Here is an 11958-nt window from a genome sequence, read left to right on the forward strand (position 1 = left end):
CAGGACCTAGGCTAGGTACAGTCAGATTGACCCATCACTTTTATTTACTTTACAATTACAATTTTACCTACTTTAGCATTTTTTATTGTTAATTGTTAAGGTACTATTTATGAACTATGTTAGGCGGCCGATCGTAAGATCAGGTAGATCGTGAAATAACTAGGTATAGCGTCTTTGAAAATCTTTGTACCGTTACCTGAGCCGACGGATCCCGCTGGCCGGGGCTCCTATTTCTGGACAGTTTGCCCTTCGGGCATCTGAAGCAATCTAACGAACCTATTCTACCTGGCTATTGGAGCCTAAAACATTACACAGGAACATTACGATCTGCCTGATCTTACGATCGGCCACTGTCATGTATAAAAGGGTATGATTCCGTTCTGGTTTTCTATACAAAATCAGTTCCGGAATTTCCGGTTCTCGCCATATAAATTCAGTTCCGGGACATCATAATTAATAAATGGGGCATTCTACAATAAAGTCTACTTTGTATTTGTGTCTAGCAGGCTTCTTAACTTTAACAGAATTGTTAATAAAAATAGCGTCACGTACTTAACAATCGCCATCAGATATATCGCAGCGGCCAACGCGCTCACAAATATCTGAATACGCCTATTGTCAAGGCGTTAAAGTAAGTAAGTAAGTAAACACTTTATTGTACGGGAAAAATAAATATTACATCAGATGGAAAATAATTGGGTAGTAGTAAGGCGTTAAAGTGCTGGTTCAGATATTGGTGAACACTTTGGCCGCTCTAATATATTTGATAAATAAATAAATATTATAGGACATTATTACACAAATTGACTAAGTCCCACAGTAAGCTCAATAAGGCTTGTGTTGAGGGTACTTAGACAACGATATATATAATATATAAATATTTATAAATACTTAAATACATAGAAAACACCCATGACTCAGGAACAAATATCCATCCCGCACCCGACGACTGGTAGCGACTGTACCCGACACTTTTCTTGAATGCCTCAATTATATTGATTCCAATTCTGACTCTATATTGATGAGGTAAGTCTAGTATTTCATGCCTATATATGTTTCATCGTTATGGCTTAGAATTAATCATTTCATAATGCGGCAATCATTTTATGAAATTATCGGTTGACGACATCTTGAAAAAGTCAAACCTAAGCATATCGTGAAAAGATCAAATTTTATGATCTGGCCACGACATACCTAAAATCAGCCCGGTTATAAACAACGCCATGAAAAATTATATGCTTTTAATGCCATTTGCCGGAGGTACGTGGAATGTTAATCGTCTGGGGGCCTAGCCAAGTGAAGTTACAACCGTTGATAGAAAACGCCAATTGAAAGTCTTAACTTTCAATTTTGTTGCATCTGTCATCGCAATTGTCATGTGGGCGAGACCCCTGATCTGCTCAGGTTAAACCATGAAGATTAAGAGCCATGACTTGCACCTTTTCCTGGTAGAATACTCAATCTCTTCAACTAAATCTTCTTTCCTTGAATAATGAAGTGAGATAATAAGTATTTTTCGTTACGAATGTTTACCTAACAAAAGTTTAATGCCTTCGGGAAAAGCTATATACCTACCTCATTTAGGGGTCGTGATCTCAAATGTCTAAAATGTACTGAACAAGGCAACATATCAAAAAGTAGGTATTATAATGTATAATAAGGTCATGGAACCGATATGAAAGTGAATACTAAGTATACCCCTAACTGAGCCCTCAAAGTGTCCAATAGGTCTTATTGCGAATTTTAATTACTACCACGGGGAAAGTTTAGTATGATTCAGGATCATGGCTTCAAAAACATCCAAAGTGTGTAAATAGACGCACTACTGGGTGATTTTGGGGTCACTGGGATTCATTAATTATAATGATGATGATCCATTAATTTATATACCTAAAAGGCTACTGATTTGCACATATTTTGGAGGCTGAGTGTACTCATTATGCAATCGATTTAGGCGGTTGCGCTCAGCCTGCTAAATAGGTGGCCCAGACAATGCCTAGGCGCATTCGGTATGCAATTGTATCCTTAGTCTAGACTTAAATGTTAAGGCCAAGTCTACGTTTGGAATGAGTTATTCTATCATGTGACTTGGGAAAGCACATTCGAGTTCAAAAATATTATTACAAGCCAAAAATATATTTTCGCCTCAGCAGCTCGCACAAGCTTACTTTCGCCACTCTAGGGTGTGAGACAAGCCATTTGTCTCACACCCTGGTGCCTTTCATTCATGAATATAAATAAATGTGGTTCACTTTACTTGATATTGAATTTATTAACTATTAATATGTTCTCACTACTGAGGTGAAAAATTGTATTTGTCACACGAGATCATAGTTATTTTACATCTTGTGTTTTTGAGTCCCTCGCTACGCTCAAGACTCTAACTTAGAATTCAATTATGTAATCTTTCGGTTACTCGGGACTCAAAATCAACACTCGCAGGAAAAAGCAACTTTCCTCTCTTGTTGCACAATAGTTATTTGTACAACAAGAGAGCAAAGTTTGATATTTCTTCGAGTGCTTGTTCTTCGAGTCCCGTGCAAGCGAAAGATTCTATAATAGATTCACGAGCGTAGCGAGAGCGAGAACTAAGGAAAGAATTAACAAAGAACGAAAAAATACCGTTTTCGTTCCCATACAAAAAATACCGGTTTCCGATCCCTGGTTTGAGGACAAGCTCCGTGAAATGACCAATTTCTATGTAATTAATGAAATTGTGACGTTGATAAGGACACAAATTCACTTTGATCCGATTCAAGTCGGAGCAATAGCTTAGACGAACGTCTGAGGTTTCAAGAAAAAATCGACGTGGATCATTTCACTGATATGTGTATCGAACGGTGTTGCCATCTATTCGAGTATAAGCCAAAGGTATATCGCTATCTGTTCGAGCATAAAGTTTTCTTGATTTTTCTAGGCACGTTTTTTTCTTAGAAATTATTTATCTTATCTTTTTATCGCGATTTATCTTTGGGTTTAGTAGTTTCAGTCTTAAGATAGATTAAGAATGTCAAAGGACTTCGACCCCAAAATGCATGTACTTCACTGTTGAACGAGTATAGACAGTGGTGGGGCAAGACCAAAATTGTATCTGGGCAAGGTACACATAGCGAGGCCCTCTGGTGGCGCAAGACACAACGAATATTTTTACGTTGTGTCCAAGATATACTTATTTGAGGTGCGAGGCCCCTCAGACCGCGAGTCCGTATGCAATGGCCCACGTCGCCCACGCCTAACGCCGCCTATGAGTATGGAGTGTATTATTAAGTAAGAAACTTTATTATTATTTTTACTTTTCAGTTATAAAATGTTCTTCCAACGTACAAAGAACTTAATTACCCACTAACTTCCCCTTAAGCTCTTATCACACCGAACGGATAGTATCACCGAAAATTTGAATGACAATGTTTATTTGCATACAACGCTAGTTCGTCTAGACTATACGTGACCTGCATGGCTTAGACCCACTGTCCATTTAAAAGGACATATCTTCATACAAACCTGTAACAACTTACTGTTTTACAGAATGGATGTAGTATGCACCTAACTTGCATTTTGGGTACTGATTGAGAAGTCATTGGACTTGAATTTCAAGGTCTAGAGCTGAATTTTTGGGATCCAGATGAGAAAGACTTTTGTTCATATGTTTTTACTGACGTTGGCTATTAGTGATTTACAATTACTTTTGATAACATAACCATCTGTTTTACAATGGTTATGTATAGTAGTATATGGTAGCTAATTTAGCCATAGATGGATTAGGTAGGAGTCATATGTCTACTAGTTAATATAGCGAATTAAATTTTGATTTCTATTTAGGCATCGAAATTCCCCATTTCCAATACGAAAGTTTCCTCTGCTTTCTGTGAAAATTTCCGAAAATTTCTGAGAACTTTTACACCTTCTGGTTACTTTTTGAAATTTGCTCATAGGGCCCTTATGCAAAAACGCGTTACGTGTCTAAGTTAGGACATAGAAAAATAAGAAGTAATTAAGCATACAGTGTTCACTTCATAAATCAGGTTTGGTACCAAAACTCTTATTATTTTTTGTAGTCGACATCTAGCATCGAGTAGCGGAATTATCAGTACAGCTACTTGACAATGGATGTCGCGACGACCGAAAAGTCTAATGCTCAACAATTTTCAGATATTATTATAACAGGATTAACCGGAACTCTATTTTGAACTAAAAAAAAAACTGTAATTTTGTAATATATTTATAATGTAACTACAAGTAATTACGGTTGTGGAAGAGCGGGACGACGTCTCAACACAGGTTTTGTAAGTATTTAGAGAGGCCCCAGCAAATCCTTAATATAAGTCTGTAAATAGATAATTAAGATATTTTTCATTTTTTTTTCTGTTTGTAATATCCTCCTAAGGCCCAGCCATAGAATTGAAAAATCCTAAATTTGCCACTAGAATTTGAACCTATAGTGCAGGGAATACAGTTGATTTTATTTTGTTTGAAAATTGAATAAAACAAACCAAATGCAACTCTGTTCCAATTGAATATGATTTAAATTTCATCGAACTGAATAAGTCCTATAGGTAGGACCTTGGGCCTTACGAGGATAGGTATTAGTTGTAAATTATTTATAAATTCAATTTTCATCAGCCGCGAGACCCAAGACATCTAGTGTCAAGTAGCGGTACTAATAATTCCGCTACTCGATGCTAGATGTCGACTACGAAAATAATAAGCGTTTTGGTACCAAACCGAATGCATGGAGTGAGCACTCTATGCTTACTTTTTAGGGCCTCCGCTAGCTGACGCGGACGCCCGCCGCGTGCGCACGCTCGCGGGTCTTGAGGGCTTACCGCGAAACACATTCGACGTGTTGTCTCCCTGTCACACTTACGTACGAATTTACAAGCGCGACAGAGAGGTAACACGTCGAACGAAAACCGAAATTCGCAAATTGCGGGGATCTTTCTCTTTTCCTTTTACTGAGACGTAATTAGAGTGAAAGAGAAAAATGCCCGCAATTGACGAACTTAAATTTTCGCGGTAATAGCCCTGTTCATACAATTTCTTATTAGACGGGGCGTCCGTTCCGGATAATCCGCGTCAGCTAGCGGAGGCCTTTATTTCTCTATGGTTAGGATTAATTTTGATGTAAGTAGTAAACGGTTCTTTAAAGTTTAATGTGGAATAAATATTGTTTCTTCATATGACATGCAAGTATCTAAATAAATCAATAATCTAAGAAATTAACAAACGAAAGCGCATACTTAGAGGAAGTAATAAATGTCAGCTTTATATTATATTTAGATGAAGTAAACCTGAATACAGGAGGATATCGTTTTAATCCACATTTATTTTTAAACCAGTAACTACATACATTACAGTACATTACACACATCCATTACGTACATTTACAGTAGATATGTTGCTACTTTACCGCACTAGTGCGAAAATTAGCATATTACGTTACTGTGTAATGTACTGTAAAACGTTGTACGATACATGTGCGAATAGGTTATTCGCAACTCGTATCGATTTAAAACACTCCCTTCGGTCGTGTTTTAATTTATTGCCACTCGTTTAGAATTTCCTATTTTTCGCACTTGTATCGTAATGTACTATTAGCTTTTGCGTCAAATCGCGCAGTGTTGATTTTTTGTAGGCTTGTTTATGATATTGGCCCAATGAACAATCCAAGCTTTCTGTGACCTAAAATAAACCAAACTTTGGGTTCTTTTTGATTCAAAAATCGAAAAAAAAAAACACGATTATATCGTTTTTTTTAGATTTGGGCGATTATAACCCTATTAAAGAACTAGTTTTAGATCATTTTAGCACTAAATTTGCTACAATACGGGACTAGGATTGTCTCTGTAGATCTGATAGTATCCGAGCTAAAAAAATACCACCATCATACAAAAAAAAAACATCATCATCATCGTATAAAGCTAGTCAAAATTAATATTTTTTTCGAACTTGAATTCGTAGGCTAAGTAAGTGCAGTGTGAGTTGATTTCTAAGGTCAAACAAACCGAAACCGAATTTCGCAAAGCGCGGGGATCTTTCTCTTTTACTCTCACTAAGACGTAATTAGAGTGACAGAGAAAGATGCCCGCAATTGACGAACTTCGATTTTCGCGGTTGTAGCCCTGATTTGGAAATGTTCGACGGCGCTCCTGAAATTTTGCAAACATTGTACGAAAATGCGACAACGAGTAATTTAGTTTAGTAAACTATGACTAGTTTAGTGAGAATGGCATCTTTGTACTTACATTATTTTATCCTACTAGCCTTTCGTAATAAATCTGTAGTATGTTTTTAATATATACTACGTCGGTGGCAAACTAGCATATGGCCTGCCTGGTGGTAAGCAGTCTCCGTAGCCTATGGACGCCTGCAACTCCAGAGGAGTTACATGCGCGTTGCCGACCCTAACACTCCGCATCCTCGTTGAGCTCTGGCAACTTTACTCACCGACAGGAACACAACACTATGAGTAGGGTTATTTAAACTTAATAATACCTTTAAAACTTCACTTTTGTAAGCAGGGGGCTTTGATGGTCGTATTTTTATCGTCTGTCATCGTGGCTGCCGTGATCTAACCTAACAAGTGTACCTATACGAAATGTGTACGAAAGGGACACATGATAGACGATAATAGCGTAACCAAGTCTTAGAACCCGTAGAAATTCGGGTTTTATGAGTTATTTTATTTTATTTTTACGATGATTTACCTAAGACGTATGATACATATATAATAGCATTGCCGATAACTATAAATACACCGTGGCCCAATTAAACCCGACAGATATAAACCACGCGTTCCTGAAGTTATGAGGCAAAAAACACCGAAAAAATAATAATTTGACGCGTTATTTACTTTTACACCTTGGTGAAAAAAAAACATTGCAACGAATAAGAAAAGTTTTTTTATATTATTTACAGATTAAAATTGCGAGCTTACTTTAAAACTCTAATGGCCTTCAGTAGGTATGTTCTAAACCAAGTCGCATAGTGGAAGTTTCACAGCTAAAATGCGTTTTTCATTAAGTTATATTATAAGTTATAATAGTCAATCATGTATTTCTATAACCTCTACTATCATGGGAAACATTTGAACTCAAATATGTAATCAAAATTTTATTGTACCTGCACGTTCCATGTATGTTTCTGTGTTTTCTCCTTGATAAAAAAAACAATTTTGACAAAAAAGTATTATCTTTAAAACATGATGAATTTCAGGAAGCTTTGTATTACATTTTAGTCTCAAAATGCGGTCAAGAATACAACTTTAACTGTATATGTAATATACAGTCGTCAATAAAGGTAAAACTTCATTACTCTCCCTGTATATAAATAAAAGGACACCCCACACGTGTCAGTAACGACGGTAAAGTCGTAAAAGCGTTCTGCGAACTCCTTTACATCTGCGTTATTTTAGCGCTTCGCCGTTAACTGACTTCATTTTGATTTTTTTTGTTTCATCTTTACACTTTTTAAAACTAGTTTTTTTTAGATAATAAAAATTTCAAAATAAAATCTTTAGTAAGACGAAATTTATGCGTTAATTTGAAATTTAGTAAAATAATTAGTATATTACTTAGTAAATAATACTACTAATATAACTAGAACTTTAGTACCTAATAGTAGAAGAATTATGCTTTAGCTAAACATACCTTTTAAAAATATGAGAAAATCAATTTTTGTTTTTCCTTAAATGACAAATTTACCAGGCTTTATTTATAATACCTACTGTAATCACTAAAAAGCTTATTTTATTTAGGGAACTATCCAAGCAAAAATAGCATACAATTAAGACCAGAGGAGTTGTTTAATTGGTCTTCGATAGTTTCTTCAGATAAATAAAGGTATGGGTTATACTTTTCCCGCCAAGATTCTTCTTCTCAGAGTAATGTCGCCAATGAGTTCAAAGAAAGCCGACTGAGGTGGTTTCATGTCAAATGAAGGCCGCCTGAATACGTAGGCAAAAGAGCCCTAAGTTTTGTTTTACCAGGCCCAAACAGGAGGGGCAAACCAAGGCAGCGGTGGCGAAAGGTGATCGCTAAAGATCTTCAAGGGCCCTCAGCAAAAGGATATCGTAAAAACGTTTCGAGTACGAGACGCGTAGAGGTCTGGCCACCAAGAATCGCGCACATGAAATCTCATAAGTTGAATTGATGGCGTCACTGGCGTTAGATGTCTTCGGCGGATGTATCGACGATCTTATTTTCTCGTCAGATGAAGAAGAGTTTTTATTGTTTGACTTGCAGAAGTTTTGTTTTTTACGCCTGTATTACGCTACGCCGGTCGTAATAACGACAGAAATCTCATGCGCTACGCTACGATGACGCTTCGTGAGTGGACTTGTTTTAACTTGTTCTACGCGCGTATAATGATACGCTTACGCGTCTCTTACGCAAACGCTTCGTGTGCTGACGGTCTTAACCCTGCCTTTCGACCAGAGATGTGCTATGCTTGCTATGCTATGTTTTCATACATTTGAAACGCAGCTCCAGCTGCTGCTACGTTTCAAATGTATGAAAACATAGCATAGCACAGCATAGCACATCTCTGGTCGAAAGGCACCCTTAAACGCCTATGGGTTAGCTGATGACGATGTCCGGAATAGAGCGACGTGGAAAGAAAAAATCAGGAAAGCGGCCGTCACAGTTCGTGTCATCCAAGATGACGCGCAGATTTGTCAAATCTAACCTTTAATAACATGACATTACGAGTCAAGGTATTTTCGTGAATGACACTATGTATTGAGGACCAACGCTAGAAAGATGATGATGATTCTTCTTAGTAAGCAGAAAAAACTAACAGCAAACCTTTTAACTAGCCAATCATAGACCTTATCACGATTGCAATACGGTTTACGAATGGTCATTTAACCGTGCAGACTGTATGCTATTAGTATTGCATTGACATCTGACCTGCAGTCGATGCATTATTGCATTAAATGACTATTAAATGATAAATCGATACCTATTAAGCTCATAAAATCAGGAGTACATTTTGTATGATTTAAAAATAGTAGTTTTGGAATTTTCCTTTGTAACAGGGTTTGTAATCATGACGGATATTTTTTGCTCTTATTAATTACATACTTACTTAGGCAGTGTCTTACCTGAGCGAAAAACACGCGAACGCGAAGCGAGTCTTGGCCTCCAACATACGCACGACGAGCACGCCACTTTGCTCGGTCCAGAGCGGACTTGCGACAGCTTTCGCTGACACCGAGCTCACGGAGATCTGCCTCCACTGCCGCCCAACAATACGACGATAGATAACGATAATTAGGTACATGCATGTTGTAACTAAGGAGAATACTACCAACTTGGTAGACAATGTAGTTTGGTCATCGAGCGTCTAGCGTACCTGTATACATAACATAACATGATCATATCAGCCCTTTATCGCCCACTGCTGAGCATAGGCCTCTCTTCTAGTACGCCACTTGTCCCGGTCCTGAGCTAATCGCATCCAGAAGTGACCCGCAATCTTCCAAATGTCCACCCAACGAGCCAACGGACGCCAGAGGCTTCTTTGATCCGAAAGCGGCCACCATTCCGTTAACATTGTAGTCCGCCTGCCATCACTCTGCCTAGCAGCATGTCCCGCCCAGCTCCATTTTAGTTTGGTAATGAGTAATGAGTAATGACATAAAATAGCAAAGTAAGACAATCAAAAAATATTTTTCAACTATCAAAGAAAGAGTTTTATTCTAAAAAGTGTAGTGTGCAGAAAGTTATACGTTTCTGCACAAGTGCATTTTGCTTTCTAAGTACGATTTTTATCATTTTTTTTGATAAGCAATTTGAGATTTGGTTATAAATGGATTTGTTATACAATTTCCATTCAACTCCCCATTCCATAAATGACGATACTTTTACCTAAATGGTTAATTGAAAGTACATTCATAAAATGCTATAAAAATTATACTGAGTCAAGTAAAAAAAAAACACATGTATTTTACTTTCCTCGTATTCGAAATGAAAAGTGTTGAACTCGGGTGAAAGACATCATTTCAGCCACGGACTATTTCCAACGTTTCCACATACTCGTAACGTCATGGGGTTGGCTACTGTCAAAGGCTTGTATAGATGGTGCCATCATAGCTTGCCCGTCTCTAATCTTGTTCTATGAGATTTGGCATTCAGGGCATGATATTCCCAAAAAAAATAAAACAAGAATCTGACACAATTCTATGGATTGACTATGATGGCGCCATCTGTTAAAGAATAAGTTAGCGTGATCGTAATTTATTGAACAAGTCAAATGAAGCATTTGCTAATTTTAGACCATCTATCTTTTACGACATTGACACTCGTTAATGCTAACAATAAATAACAAAACATCGCTTTCTCCCTAACAACAAATTGATTATTGAAATAATAACAAACGATACAATCAATTACTGTTATCTGCCTGTCTGTCTGTCCGTCCTTCCCAACCGTACATCTGTCCGTCAAGATGATTTATAATGTATAATAATAACATACTTAGCCAAATTGATAACGGTTTAATTGTTATTATAAAATTGAACTTTGTAATTTTTGCAAACACTGATCTTTATTTCCATACTTACTTAATATTGTAAATGCCAAAGTGCCTAACTATTTTTCTAATCTTCACTCTTAAACGGCTGAACCGATGTAGATGAAAGTTAAATTGATATAGACATATTGGACATCGTTTGAGTCCCGGGGTAGGTCATAGGATAGGTTTACGATAGAAATTATTTTTCAACTTTTTTATAAGTCAATAAATATTACGAAAATAACTAGCTTCCCAATTACAATAATGTGCAGAGGTCACGTTATATTACGTAGCATCTGTCATCCTAACACCTTTTTAGGGTTCCGTAGCCAAATGGCAAAAAACGGAACCCTTATAGATTCGTCATGTCCGTCTGTCTGTCCGATTGTGTCACAGCCACTTTTTTCCGAAACTATAAGAGCTATACTGTTCAAACTTGGTAAGTAGATGTATTCTATGAACCGCATTAAGATTTTTACACAAAAATAGAAAAAAAAACAATAAATTTTGGGGGTTCCCCATACTTAGAATTGAAACTCAAAAAATAATTTTTTATCAGACCCATACGTGTGGGGTATCTATGGATAGGTCTTCAAAAATGATATTTAGGTTTCTAATACCATTTTTTTCTAAACTGAATAGTTTGCGCGAGAGACACTTCGAAGGAAAAACAATGTGCCCCCCCCCTGTAACTTCTAAAATAACAGAATGAAAAATCTAAAAAAAATATATGATATACATTACCATGCAAACTTCCACCGAAAATTGGTTTGAACGAGATGTAGTAAGTAGTTTTTTTTAATACGTCATAAATGGTACGGAACTCGCACTTGGCCGCTTTTTTCTTTTCGTTTGGCGTTTGTCGACGTCATCTCGGTTAGACCCCTTGAGGGGCAATCAAATAGCCCTTTTGGGTTAGCCTAGGTTCCTTCCGATATTTTCCTTCTAGGTTAAGAGGTATATACGGGCGCGTCTGAAAATATACATACGGAAGATAATATATGGGCAATAAGGTCGTGTATACATTTTTTTTGGGACTTTGTTCGTATCGATATTTTCAGACGTGACTGTACTACTTATTGATACGGTCAAATTCACAAACATTATAATAGTCCGCAAGATATACTACTGAGCTGTACTTAATCTTTGCTTAGGTACAGGGACTGATTTCGGTTACGGTACAACGGTATGGTTGCGTTATAAAATTATGATACCGATACATTATACCAGTTAGGCCACGCGGCTCCGATATAAAGGTATCGCTACAGTTTCAAAATAACGGTACCGGTATTTTTGCCGGTATATACCTTAACCGTTATTATAGCCAAACTGACCTGCTAGCATGAGTTGCGTTCTCGCGCGCGACTCCATACATATAGCGAGACTTCAAGTATGGACTCGCGCGCGAAAACGCAACTCATGCTAGCCGGTCTGATAGTATTAAAT

The sequence above is a fragment of the Cydia pomonella genome, chromosome 23 (genome assembly GCF_033807575.1).
Source record: "Cydia pomonella isolate Wapato2018A chromosome 23, ilCydPomo1, whole genome shotgun sequence".
Classification (NCBI taxonomy): domain Eukaryota; kingdom Metazoa; phylum Arthropoda; class Insecta; order Lepidoptera; family Tortricidae; genus Cydia; species Cydia pomonella.